The sequence below is a fragment of the Silene latifolia genome, chromosome 9 (genome assembly GCF_048544455.1).
Source record: "Silene latifolia isolate original U9 population chromosome 9, ASM4854445v1, whole genome shotgun sequence".
NCBI lineage: Eukaryota > Viridiplantae > Streptophyta > Magnoliopsida > Caryophyllales > Caryophyllaceae > Silene > Silene latifolia.
In genome coordinates, this window is record NC_133534.1 from 156864848 (window position 1) to 156872560 (window position 7713).

General features: G+C 41.0%; 1 non-coding gene across 1 annotated transcript; it reads right to left on the reverse strand.

Moving 5' to 3' along the window:
- Positions 1-3072: 3072 nt before the first annotated feature.
- On the reverse strand, positions 3073-3179 carry LOC141603010 (small nucleolar RNA R71). The gene has a single exon (XR_012524910.1). It is a non-coding gene; the product is annotated as a small nucleolar RNA R71 (small nucleolar RNA).
- Between the last annotated feature and the right edge of the window lie 4534 nt (positions 3180-7713).

A 7713-nucleotide genomic window follows, 5' to 3' on the forward strand; every position in this document is an offset into this window, starting at 1 on the left:
CTTAGGCGCTAGTGTCAGTGTCTTACCTTTATCTTTTGCTAAAAGATTAGGTTTGACCAAGTTTCAGTGTACTAGTATGACCGTTATTTATCACGGCCTTTAGGAGTTTTAGAATATGTACCTGTTAGGATCGGGCGGTTCTTTATTCCCCACGACTTTGTTGTTTTAGACATACCCGAGGACACCCGTACCCCTATTATCTTAGGGAGACGATTTTTGCCCACTCCTAGTGCAATTGTAGATGTCGGGGCTGGGAAACTTACCTTTCAGGTAGGAGGACAGGACTTGGTTTTTACCCAGTCTAGTATACGGCGAGCACCTAAGCAAGTAATGCCCTCTAATGCTATCCCTTCTGTAGAACCCGATGGGGTTCCTTCTAATCCTTCTGTTGCGTCATATATTGCTGTTGATTTGACACCTCCGCCCCAGTGTGGGAGCAAGTTGGAGGAATATCTCTTTGTTACTTCTTCTACAGGTCTTGACAGGTTGAAAGACCCCGGAGGCGGGCATGGTATGTTGAATTTGGAGACTGGAACGGTAAGTATTGATGACCCGAGTGGAGGTTTGGATGAGGCTATGTCGTATAAGAAGGAAGCATGCGAGGAAGTGATGTGACCATAATTAGCGCATGTTTAGCCCCCGAATTAGCCTTGTTCCCATGCTTTTTAGTGCATATTTGGGTCATTTCTTATCTTTAGTTCTTTGTTTTGCATATTCTTTGAGATTTTGATCCCTTGGTAGGAAAGGAGTAAGAATCTTGCATTTTCATGGCAAAACAAGACTAAATTGATCGAATTCAATGACCAAGCATCAAGGAGAGACAAGATTAGAAGGCCTTTGTACATATGATAGTAGATGAGCAATGTTGGGAAAGGATCCTTGAGTCCCCAAGGAAATCCCCAAGGATTTCGTGAAGAAAAGGGAAGAAAAGAAGAAGAATTTGTGCTGAGCTACAATTCGAGCGGATTGTCTCCAATCCGCCCGTCTCCTCACAGCACAATCCGAGCGGTTTCCTCCAAAGACGCTCGGATTGCACCGCCAGAATCCGCCCGGATTCCCTCGAATCTGCCCGTCTTCCACCACCAGAATACGCCCGTCCCGACCCCAATACGCACGGATTCCAGCACAACGCGATTTCCTCTTCTCCAAGTTAAAAAGAAAGAAGCCCTTCCTTCAGAAAATACCGGCTCCTCCCTGCTCAATCTAAAAAGTGTAATTACTAGTTTAGCCCTTAGTTAACCCTAATGCATCCTCCCTAATTTCCACTATAAATACCCCATTAGTCTAATTAGAGGAGCATGTTCTTCTTATCAATAATTAGAGTAGTTAATATCAATCAAATCTCTCTTTAGTATTGTAATCAACAATTAATCAAGTTCTAATACAAGTTTTATTTCCTTAATCTCTCTTTTGTTCATCCTTTATTTTGGGTAATTGAAGATTATTTGGGTTATTATTGGGAGATTGACAACCTCTCAATCAAGCATCAAGTACTTCTTTTATCTTTGCTTTATTATTGGAATCATTAGTAGGTATAGTTCTCTTAATCCCTTTTTAATTATTGTTAATTACTTTCATTTATTCATCGTGTTTCATATTGTTGGTATGATTGACAACCTTGCTAGCATGATCAACATGATAATGAGTGAGTAGTCTCTTAGCTAGGGTTAATGGGTGATTAGGGGAAACCAACATGGGGAATGATTCATGCTTAAATTAATATGCTTTCATGTTTTATTTGCTTGCTTGTTTTGATCTCAACTCATGCACATGTTATATTTGATGAAATGCTAAGCCTATGAATCTTTGCATTTACTATCATCTTCTATCTTTTCAATGAGACTTGTAAGACATAACCCAACTCGAGTCTCATTAGACCATGCATGTTGTTGAGTAGGGAAGATTAAGTCTACTTGTAGGTGGTGTACAATCTAATCGATTCGGCTCCGGGACCCAAACTTTCCTAGGATTGTAAGATATAACCCAACTCAATCCATCACAACAAGAATTGCTTGCTTATAATTTGAGAACATGTTTGTATGATCAATTCCCATGATTCCCCTATGATCCCATGACACCCTAGTGCTTTTAATCAATTGTTTACACCCCTTTTAATTCATCTTGCTAGTTTATTTTCATTGCTATTTTAGTTAGTGACCTTCTACATCAACCCAATTTGTGACACCCCTAAGACACCACTAGTTTCAATAGAAATCTCATTTCAATTCCCGTCCCTTGGGATCCGACCTTTACTTGCCTCTTTACTAATTGTAGAGTTGTTTGTGAAGTTATAAATTGTGTTTTGATTCGGACGTGTCCCAACGACCACACCTTTAATTGTGAACACGAAACGGACCGATCAAAAATGGCGCCGTTGTCGGGGACGGTGTTTGTTTGATTTAGATTTCCTTTTTATTGTTATTAGTTGTGTCTTTCTTCGCCTTGGGGAAGTAAAACTCCTCAAGGTTTGTTCTAATTATTTTCGAGTTGTTTGATATTTTGCATGTCTAGAAGGTTACAAGGTGATTTGTTACCTTTTGACCGTGAAATCGAAAGAACCTTGACGAACAATAGGAGACTTGTTAGGAGGAATTTAAGAGGTATTAGTGAAGTTGTTCAACCAACTATTGAGTTCGTCAATCCTTTCGCAATAGAAGGAGAGGAGAACCCATTACACAATACCCCACAAAATCAACATACAATGCCTAAATTCTCGTCACACTCCGTACCCACCGAGGAGAACCTACCAAATGGTACTCCTACACCGCAACATCTAACCGGAAATTTTATTGCCAAGTCCGCCTTCATCCAATTAGTTGAAAGGAGCCAATTTGGGGGGATGCCTAGTGAAGACCCTCATTCTCATATGGAAACCTTTTGCGACTATTGTGATGCAATCTCTCAAACGGGTGTGACTCAAGACCAAATTTGATGGGTCTTATTTCCTTTTTTTTAATCGGCACCGCGAAGCAATGGTTAAAGGGCCTTGACAAGGCCACCCTCGGAATAGATTCTTGGAAGAAGTTGGCTCTAGCCTTCTACAAAAAATTCTACCCACCGGAGAAGACTAACATGCTAAGAGCTCAAATTACGGGTTTTAAGCAAAGGGATTAAGAATCTTTGTATGAAGCTTGGGAGCGGTTCAAGGGAATTTGTCGCTCATGTCCTCACCATGGACTTAGCGAATGGTTCATGGTACAACAATTTTGGAATGGTCTATATGAGGATTCAAGGAACATTATCAACATGGGATCAAATGGAATGTTCACCGAAGTTGATGACAATCAAACATGGAACAAGATTGAGGAAATGGCGGTCCATAACTCACAATATAGTAGACCTCGCAAGGCTACTAGAGGAGGAAAGCATGAAGTGGACTCCGTTACTCAATTGGGTGCTCAACTTAGTGCTCATATTGACACAGTCAATTTGAAGTTTGAAAAAGCTATGGCTAGACTTGAAGAAGTCTCAAAAGCACCAAAGCATCATGTTAATGCTATGACGGCATCCTCATCAATCCCAAGTGGGATATGTGAGAATTGTCGAACTTTGGGACATGACCAAGGTGAATGTAGGGGAACAAATGAACAAGTGAATGCTTTCCAAGCATACAAGAGTGGTACCCCTTATTCCAACTATTACAATGAAAACACCAAATTCCATCCAAATCTCTCATACAAAAGCCAAAATGTTCAAAACCCTCAAACAACATACACTCCACCACCCATGAGAAACCAAAATCAAAGACCCTTTTACAATCAAAACCAAGGTTACCAAAATCAAAATCCATACAATCACCAAAATGACCAAGGTTTTGATGTCCAAAAAGCGGTCCTCCAAATGCAGAAGAATCAACAAGAGTTTTTCACTCAAATGCAAAAAGATAGCCAAGCAAAGGAAACCACCATCAACAACATCCTAGCTCACACCAAGATGTTGGAAACACAATTGACTCAACTAGCATCTTCAAGTTCACAAAGACAAAAGGGGCAATTACCACCTCAAAGTAATCCCCCTAGACATGAAACGGTTAGTGCCATTCACTTGAGAAGTGGTACAAGGTATGAAGCACCAAGGAAGCAAGTTGAGGATGAAGTTGTGGAAGCTAGTGATAAGGAAGAAATTGTGCAAAGCTCCAAAGATGGAGAATCATCAAAAGAAGAAAGTTCAAAGAAAAATGAAGACAAGGTCAAGGAGAAGGAGTCCATTGTGATTAGACTTCCTTTTCCAAGTCGTCAAGCCAAGCCCAAATTTGATGATCAACTTGGAAAATTCATGGAAATTGTGAAGAATTTGGAAGTCTCAATTCCTTTCACGGAATTAATCAATCACGTGCCGGCCTATGCGAAATACATGAAAGATATCCTCACAAAGAAGAAGTCGATCCGGAAGCTTGAGACTATCGCCTTCACTAAGGTGAGTAGTGCAATACTTCAAGGGAGTTCACCTCCAAAGTTAAAGGATCCGGAAGCTTCTCAATACCGTGTACCATTGGCGACACAACGATCAACAAAGCCTTATGTGATCTAGGGGCTAGTGTGAGTGTCATGCCGTACTCGGTGAGTAAAAGGTTGGGGATGGGAGAGCTTAAATGCACCAACATCACACTCCAAATGGCCGATAGATCGACGAAGACACCATTAGGGATATGGGAAGATGTCCCCGTTTAATTGGGAAGTTTTTCATCCCGGTGGACTTTGTCATTGTTGATATGGAGGAAGATTCCAACATTCCAATCATTCTAGGAAGACCTTTCCTACACACCGCGGGTGCGGTGATTGATGTGAAACATGGTGAGCTCACTCTAGAAGTGGGAGATAAAAGCATAACCTTTAATCTTGACAAGACTATGAGAGCTCCTCGTTTGCATGAACCATGTTTCATGATTGATCATTATAGCCGAAAGGATGAAAGGAAGAAATCGGAACTCCAATGGAAGAAGAAAATTGAAGATGCTCCATTCAAAGAGCAAGTGAATTGCGACAAGGAGAGCTTGCAAAGCTCATCAAAATCAACCAAAGAAGAAGAGGAAGGCCTCATTGGCCAAGAGAAGAATTTGGGAGAGTTGTCTCCATCAAATCAAGAAATTTTCAATGATCAACTTAATGAAGTTTGTGGTGTTTGGGACGACGAATTTGAAGGGATTTTTAATCCCTACATTGGTAATGCCATCGATCAAGACCAACAACAAGGGCCAAGGTCTATTGAAGACCTCTACCACAATAATGAACAAGCTTTCGATTACTTTTTCAAGGTGTTGAGCAACATGAACAACACCTTGGACATGCCCCCTTGACATCTCATCAAGAATGAGAGTTTGGTGGAGTCCTCCCTAAACCACCATTTGTAAATATTTCTAACCCCTTAACTCGCATTTCAATTATTGTATTTCAATTTTGTCATCTTTGGATTTATTTTATTTACTTTGATCAAGATAATTGTCATGTTTGAGAGAAGTGGGGGAGGGACTAACAATTTCAATTGATGTGTAGTGCTTTACCTTAGTGTGGGGATGACAATTGCCTAGGCTATCAATGCCTAGTAGTGCCCCCACAAATGACGAACACGATACATGAAGAAAGAATAGAAGAATGGTATGGGAAATGCATTGTACACGGATGGAAGTGAATCCGGATACAAAAGGGTACAATCCGAGCGGATTCAAGAGAATCCGCCCGTTTTCCAGCAATCCGAGCGTACTGGGTTGAAGACGCACGTCCCTATGAGATGCAATTTTGAAATATTTTTGACTGTAAGAGAATCCGGGCGTCCTGAACAGCAATCCGCCCGTCTCTGCAAATCTGTCCGTCTTGGATAGAAGACGCCCGTCTTCTCTGCTGAGGAAAACAAGAAAAATTTCCTGGACTCAAATCTGTCCGTCTTCAGGCAAATCCGCCCGTCCCGTATCAAGAAAATCCGAGCGACTTCTTCTGAATCCGCCCGTCTTTAGGCGAGTTTTGTTAAACCCAGAAAGTGCAGAATACGCCCGTATTGGGCAGAATCCGCACGGATTGCCCCTGCAGTTCGAAAATTTCGGTCTTTATAAAATCCCACCCACCTTCATTCATTCATTCATTCATTCATAACACTACTTCAAAACATCAAAACCCTCATCCTCTCCATCACAAAAACAAAATCCCTCAACAACATTCACCAAAATCAAATCAAATCATCCTTTCAACAACAAATTAATCACTCCTTCTTCAATAAAAAATCAAAACGAAGCACAAAATCTTCAACCTTTGAGTCGATTTTTGAATTCATAAAGGCAAAGCCTTTCACCTTTAAATCGATTTGGGTACACTACAAATTGAAGATTTTTCATTCTTTTCTTGGTTAATTCATCAATGGCAAGGACTAAGGGAGCAACAAAGGCAACAAAGGCACCAAAGGCACTTTCACAAAGGCAAAAGGCTCTTCAAGCAAAGAAAGCATTGGCTATGGTGGTAGCAACACCAAACTTGGAAATGCAACAACAACAACAACCTTCTATGGGAGCAACAACATCTTCTACTCCGGAAATCGATCAACTTTTGCAATATCCGGAGGTAACTTTTATTTCCAAAACCCATAGAGATACTTTTGCCAAGTTTGCTAGGAAATCAATTCAATCCACCAATTTATTTGTGAAGACACCTTCGGAAAGTTGGGTGTCCTTGAGCAAACTAGATCCTTTTTCAAAGCCATGGGGTTAGAGAAGTTGTTTGAATCAAAAGAGTTGACATACCCCTCCCTTACCTTGGAATTTTTGAGTTCTTTGAAAGTCACCGAAGTTGAGAGTAGGGAGAATCTCGAGTTTCGTCTGGCTAATGTTAGTAGACGCATTTCCTTTAGGGAATTGAGTGAAATTTTGGGTCTTAGTGATGAACCGAGTTATTTTAAGAATTATGGAAAGTATGACCCCGACCCTCTTTGGAAGGCAAATTCCGGGAGGAAATTTGAGGACTTTCATGCGAGTCGTGCTTTTTTAGTCCACCATCCGGGCATAAGAGTATGGCACAAGGTCATGGGAAACACCATAATTGCAAGGAAAGATACCAACCATTTCACCAAACTTGATTTTATTCTCCTTGAATCGGCTTTGAACATTGGAAGAGTACACACCAAGCCTTACAATTCTTTGAGGCTCTTGGTAGATAGATGGCTCAACATTGATTGTGGGAAGAAGGGCACTACCGTTATTGTCAATGGCGGCCTAGTCACTATCCTAGCTAAGTACTTTGATCCTAACTTCAATAAGGATAACAAGTATAAAGCAAAGGAGGGTGGTCATCTTGTTGATTTGCATACTATGATACACAAGTACAAGTGGGTTGCTCATAACCTCCTTGACACTAAGTATGGATGGCTCACTAGTGAAGCTAGATCCTTCACCTTGCCTTCAAAGATTTGTCGTCTAAGCGTCCACCGGACCAATTATCTACTTCCCCTTTCTAAAGAGGCCGAGTATATTATTCAACAACAAAATGGTGAACTTGAAATGCCCTCCTCTTCCATTGTCATACCACCTTACCCCTTTGAGTATCAAGAGTTCAAGCCGGAAGGAGTTGAAGCTAGAAATGATTATGTGACTCTTCTCATACAAGCAATGCACAAGCAATCCTTTGAGGATCGGAAAAATGCTTAGTTGGCTCAATATCCACCCCTCCTACACTTAGCTAGGCAAGGACTACCTGACCCATCATGTCCTTTGCCTAGTTGGGCGGATAGAGA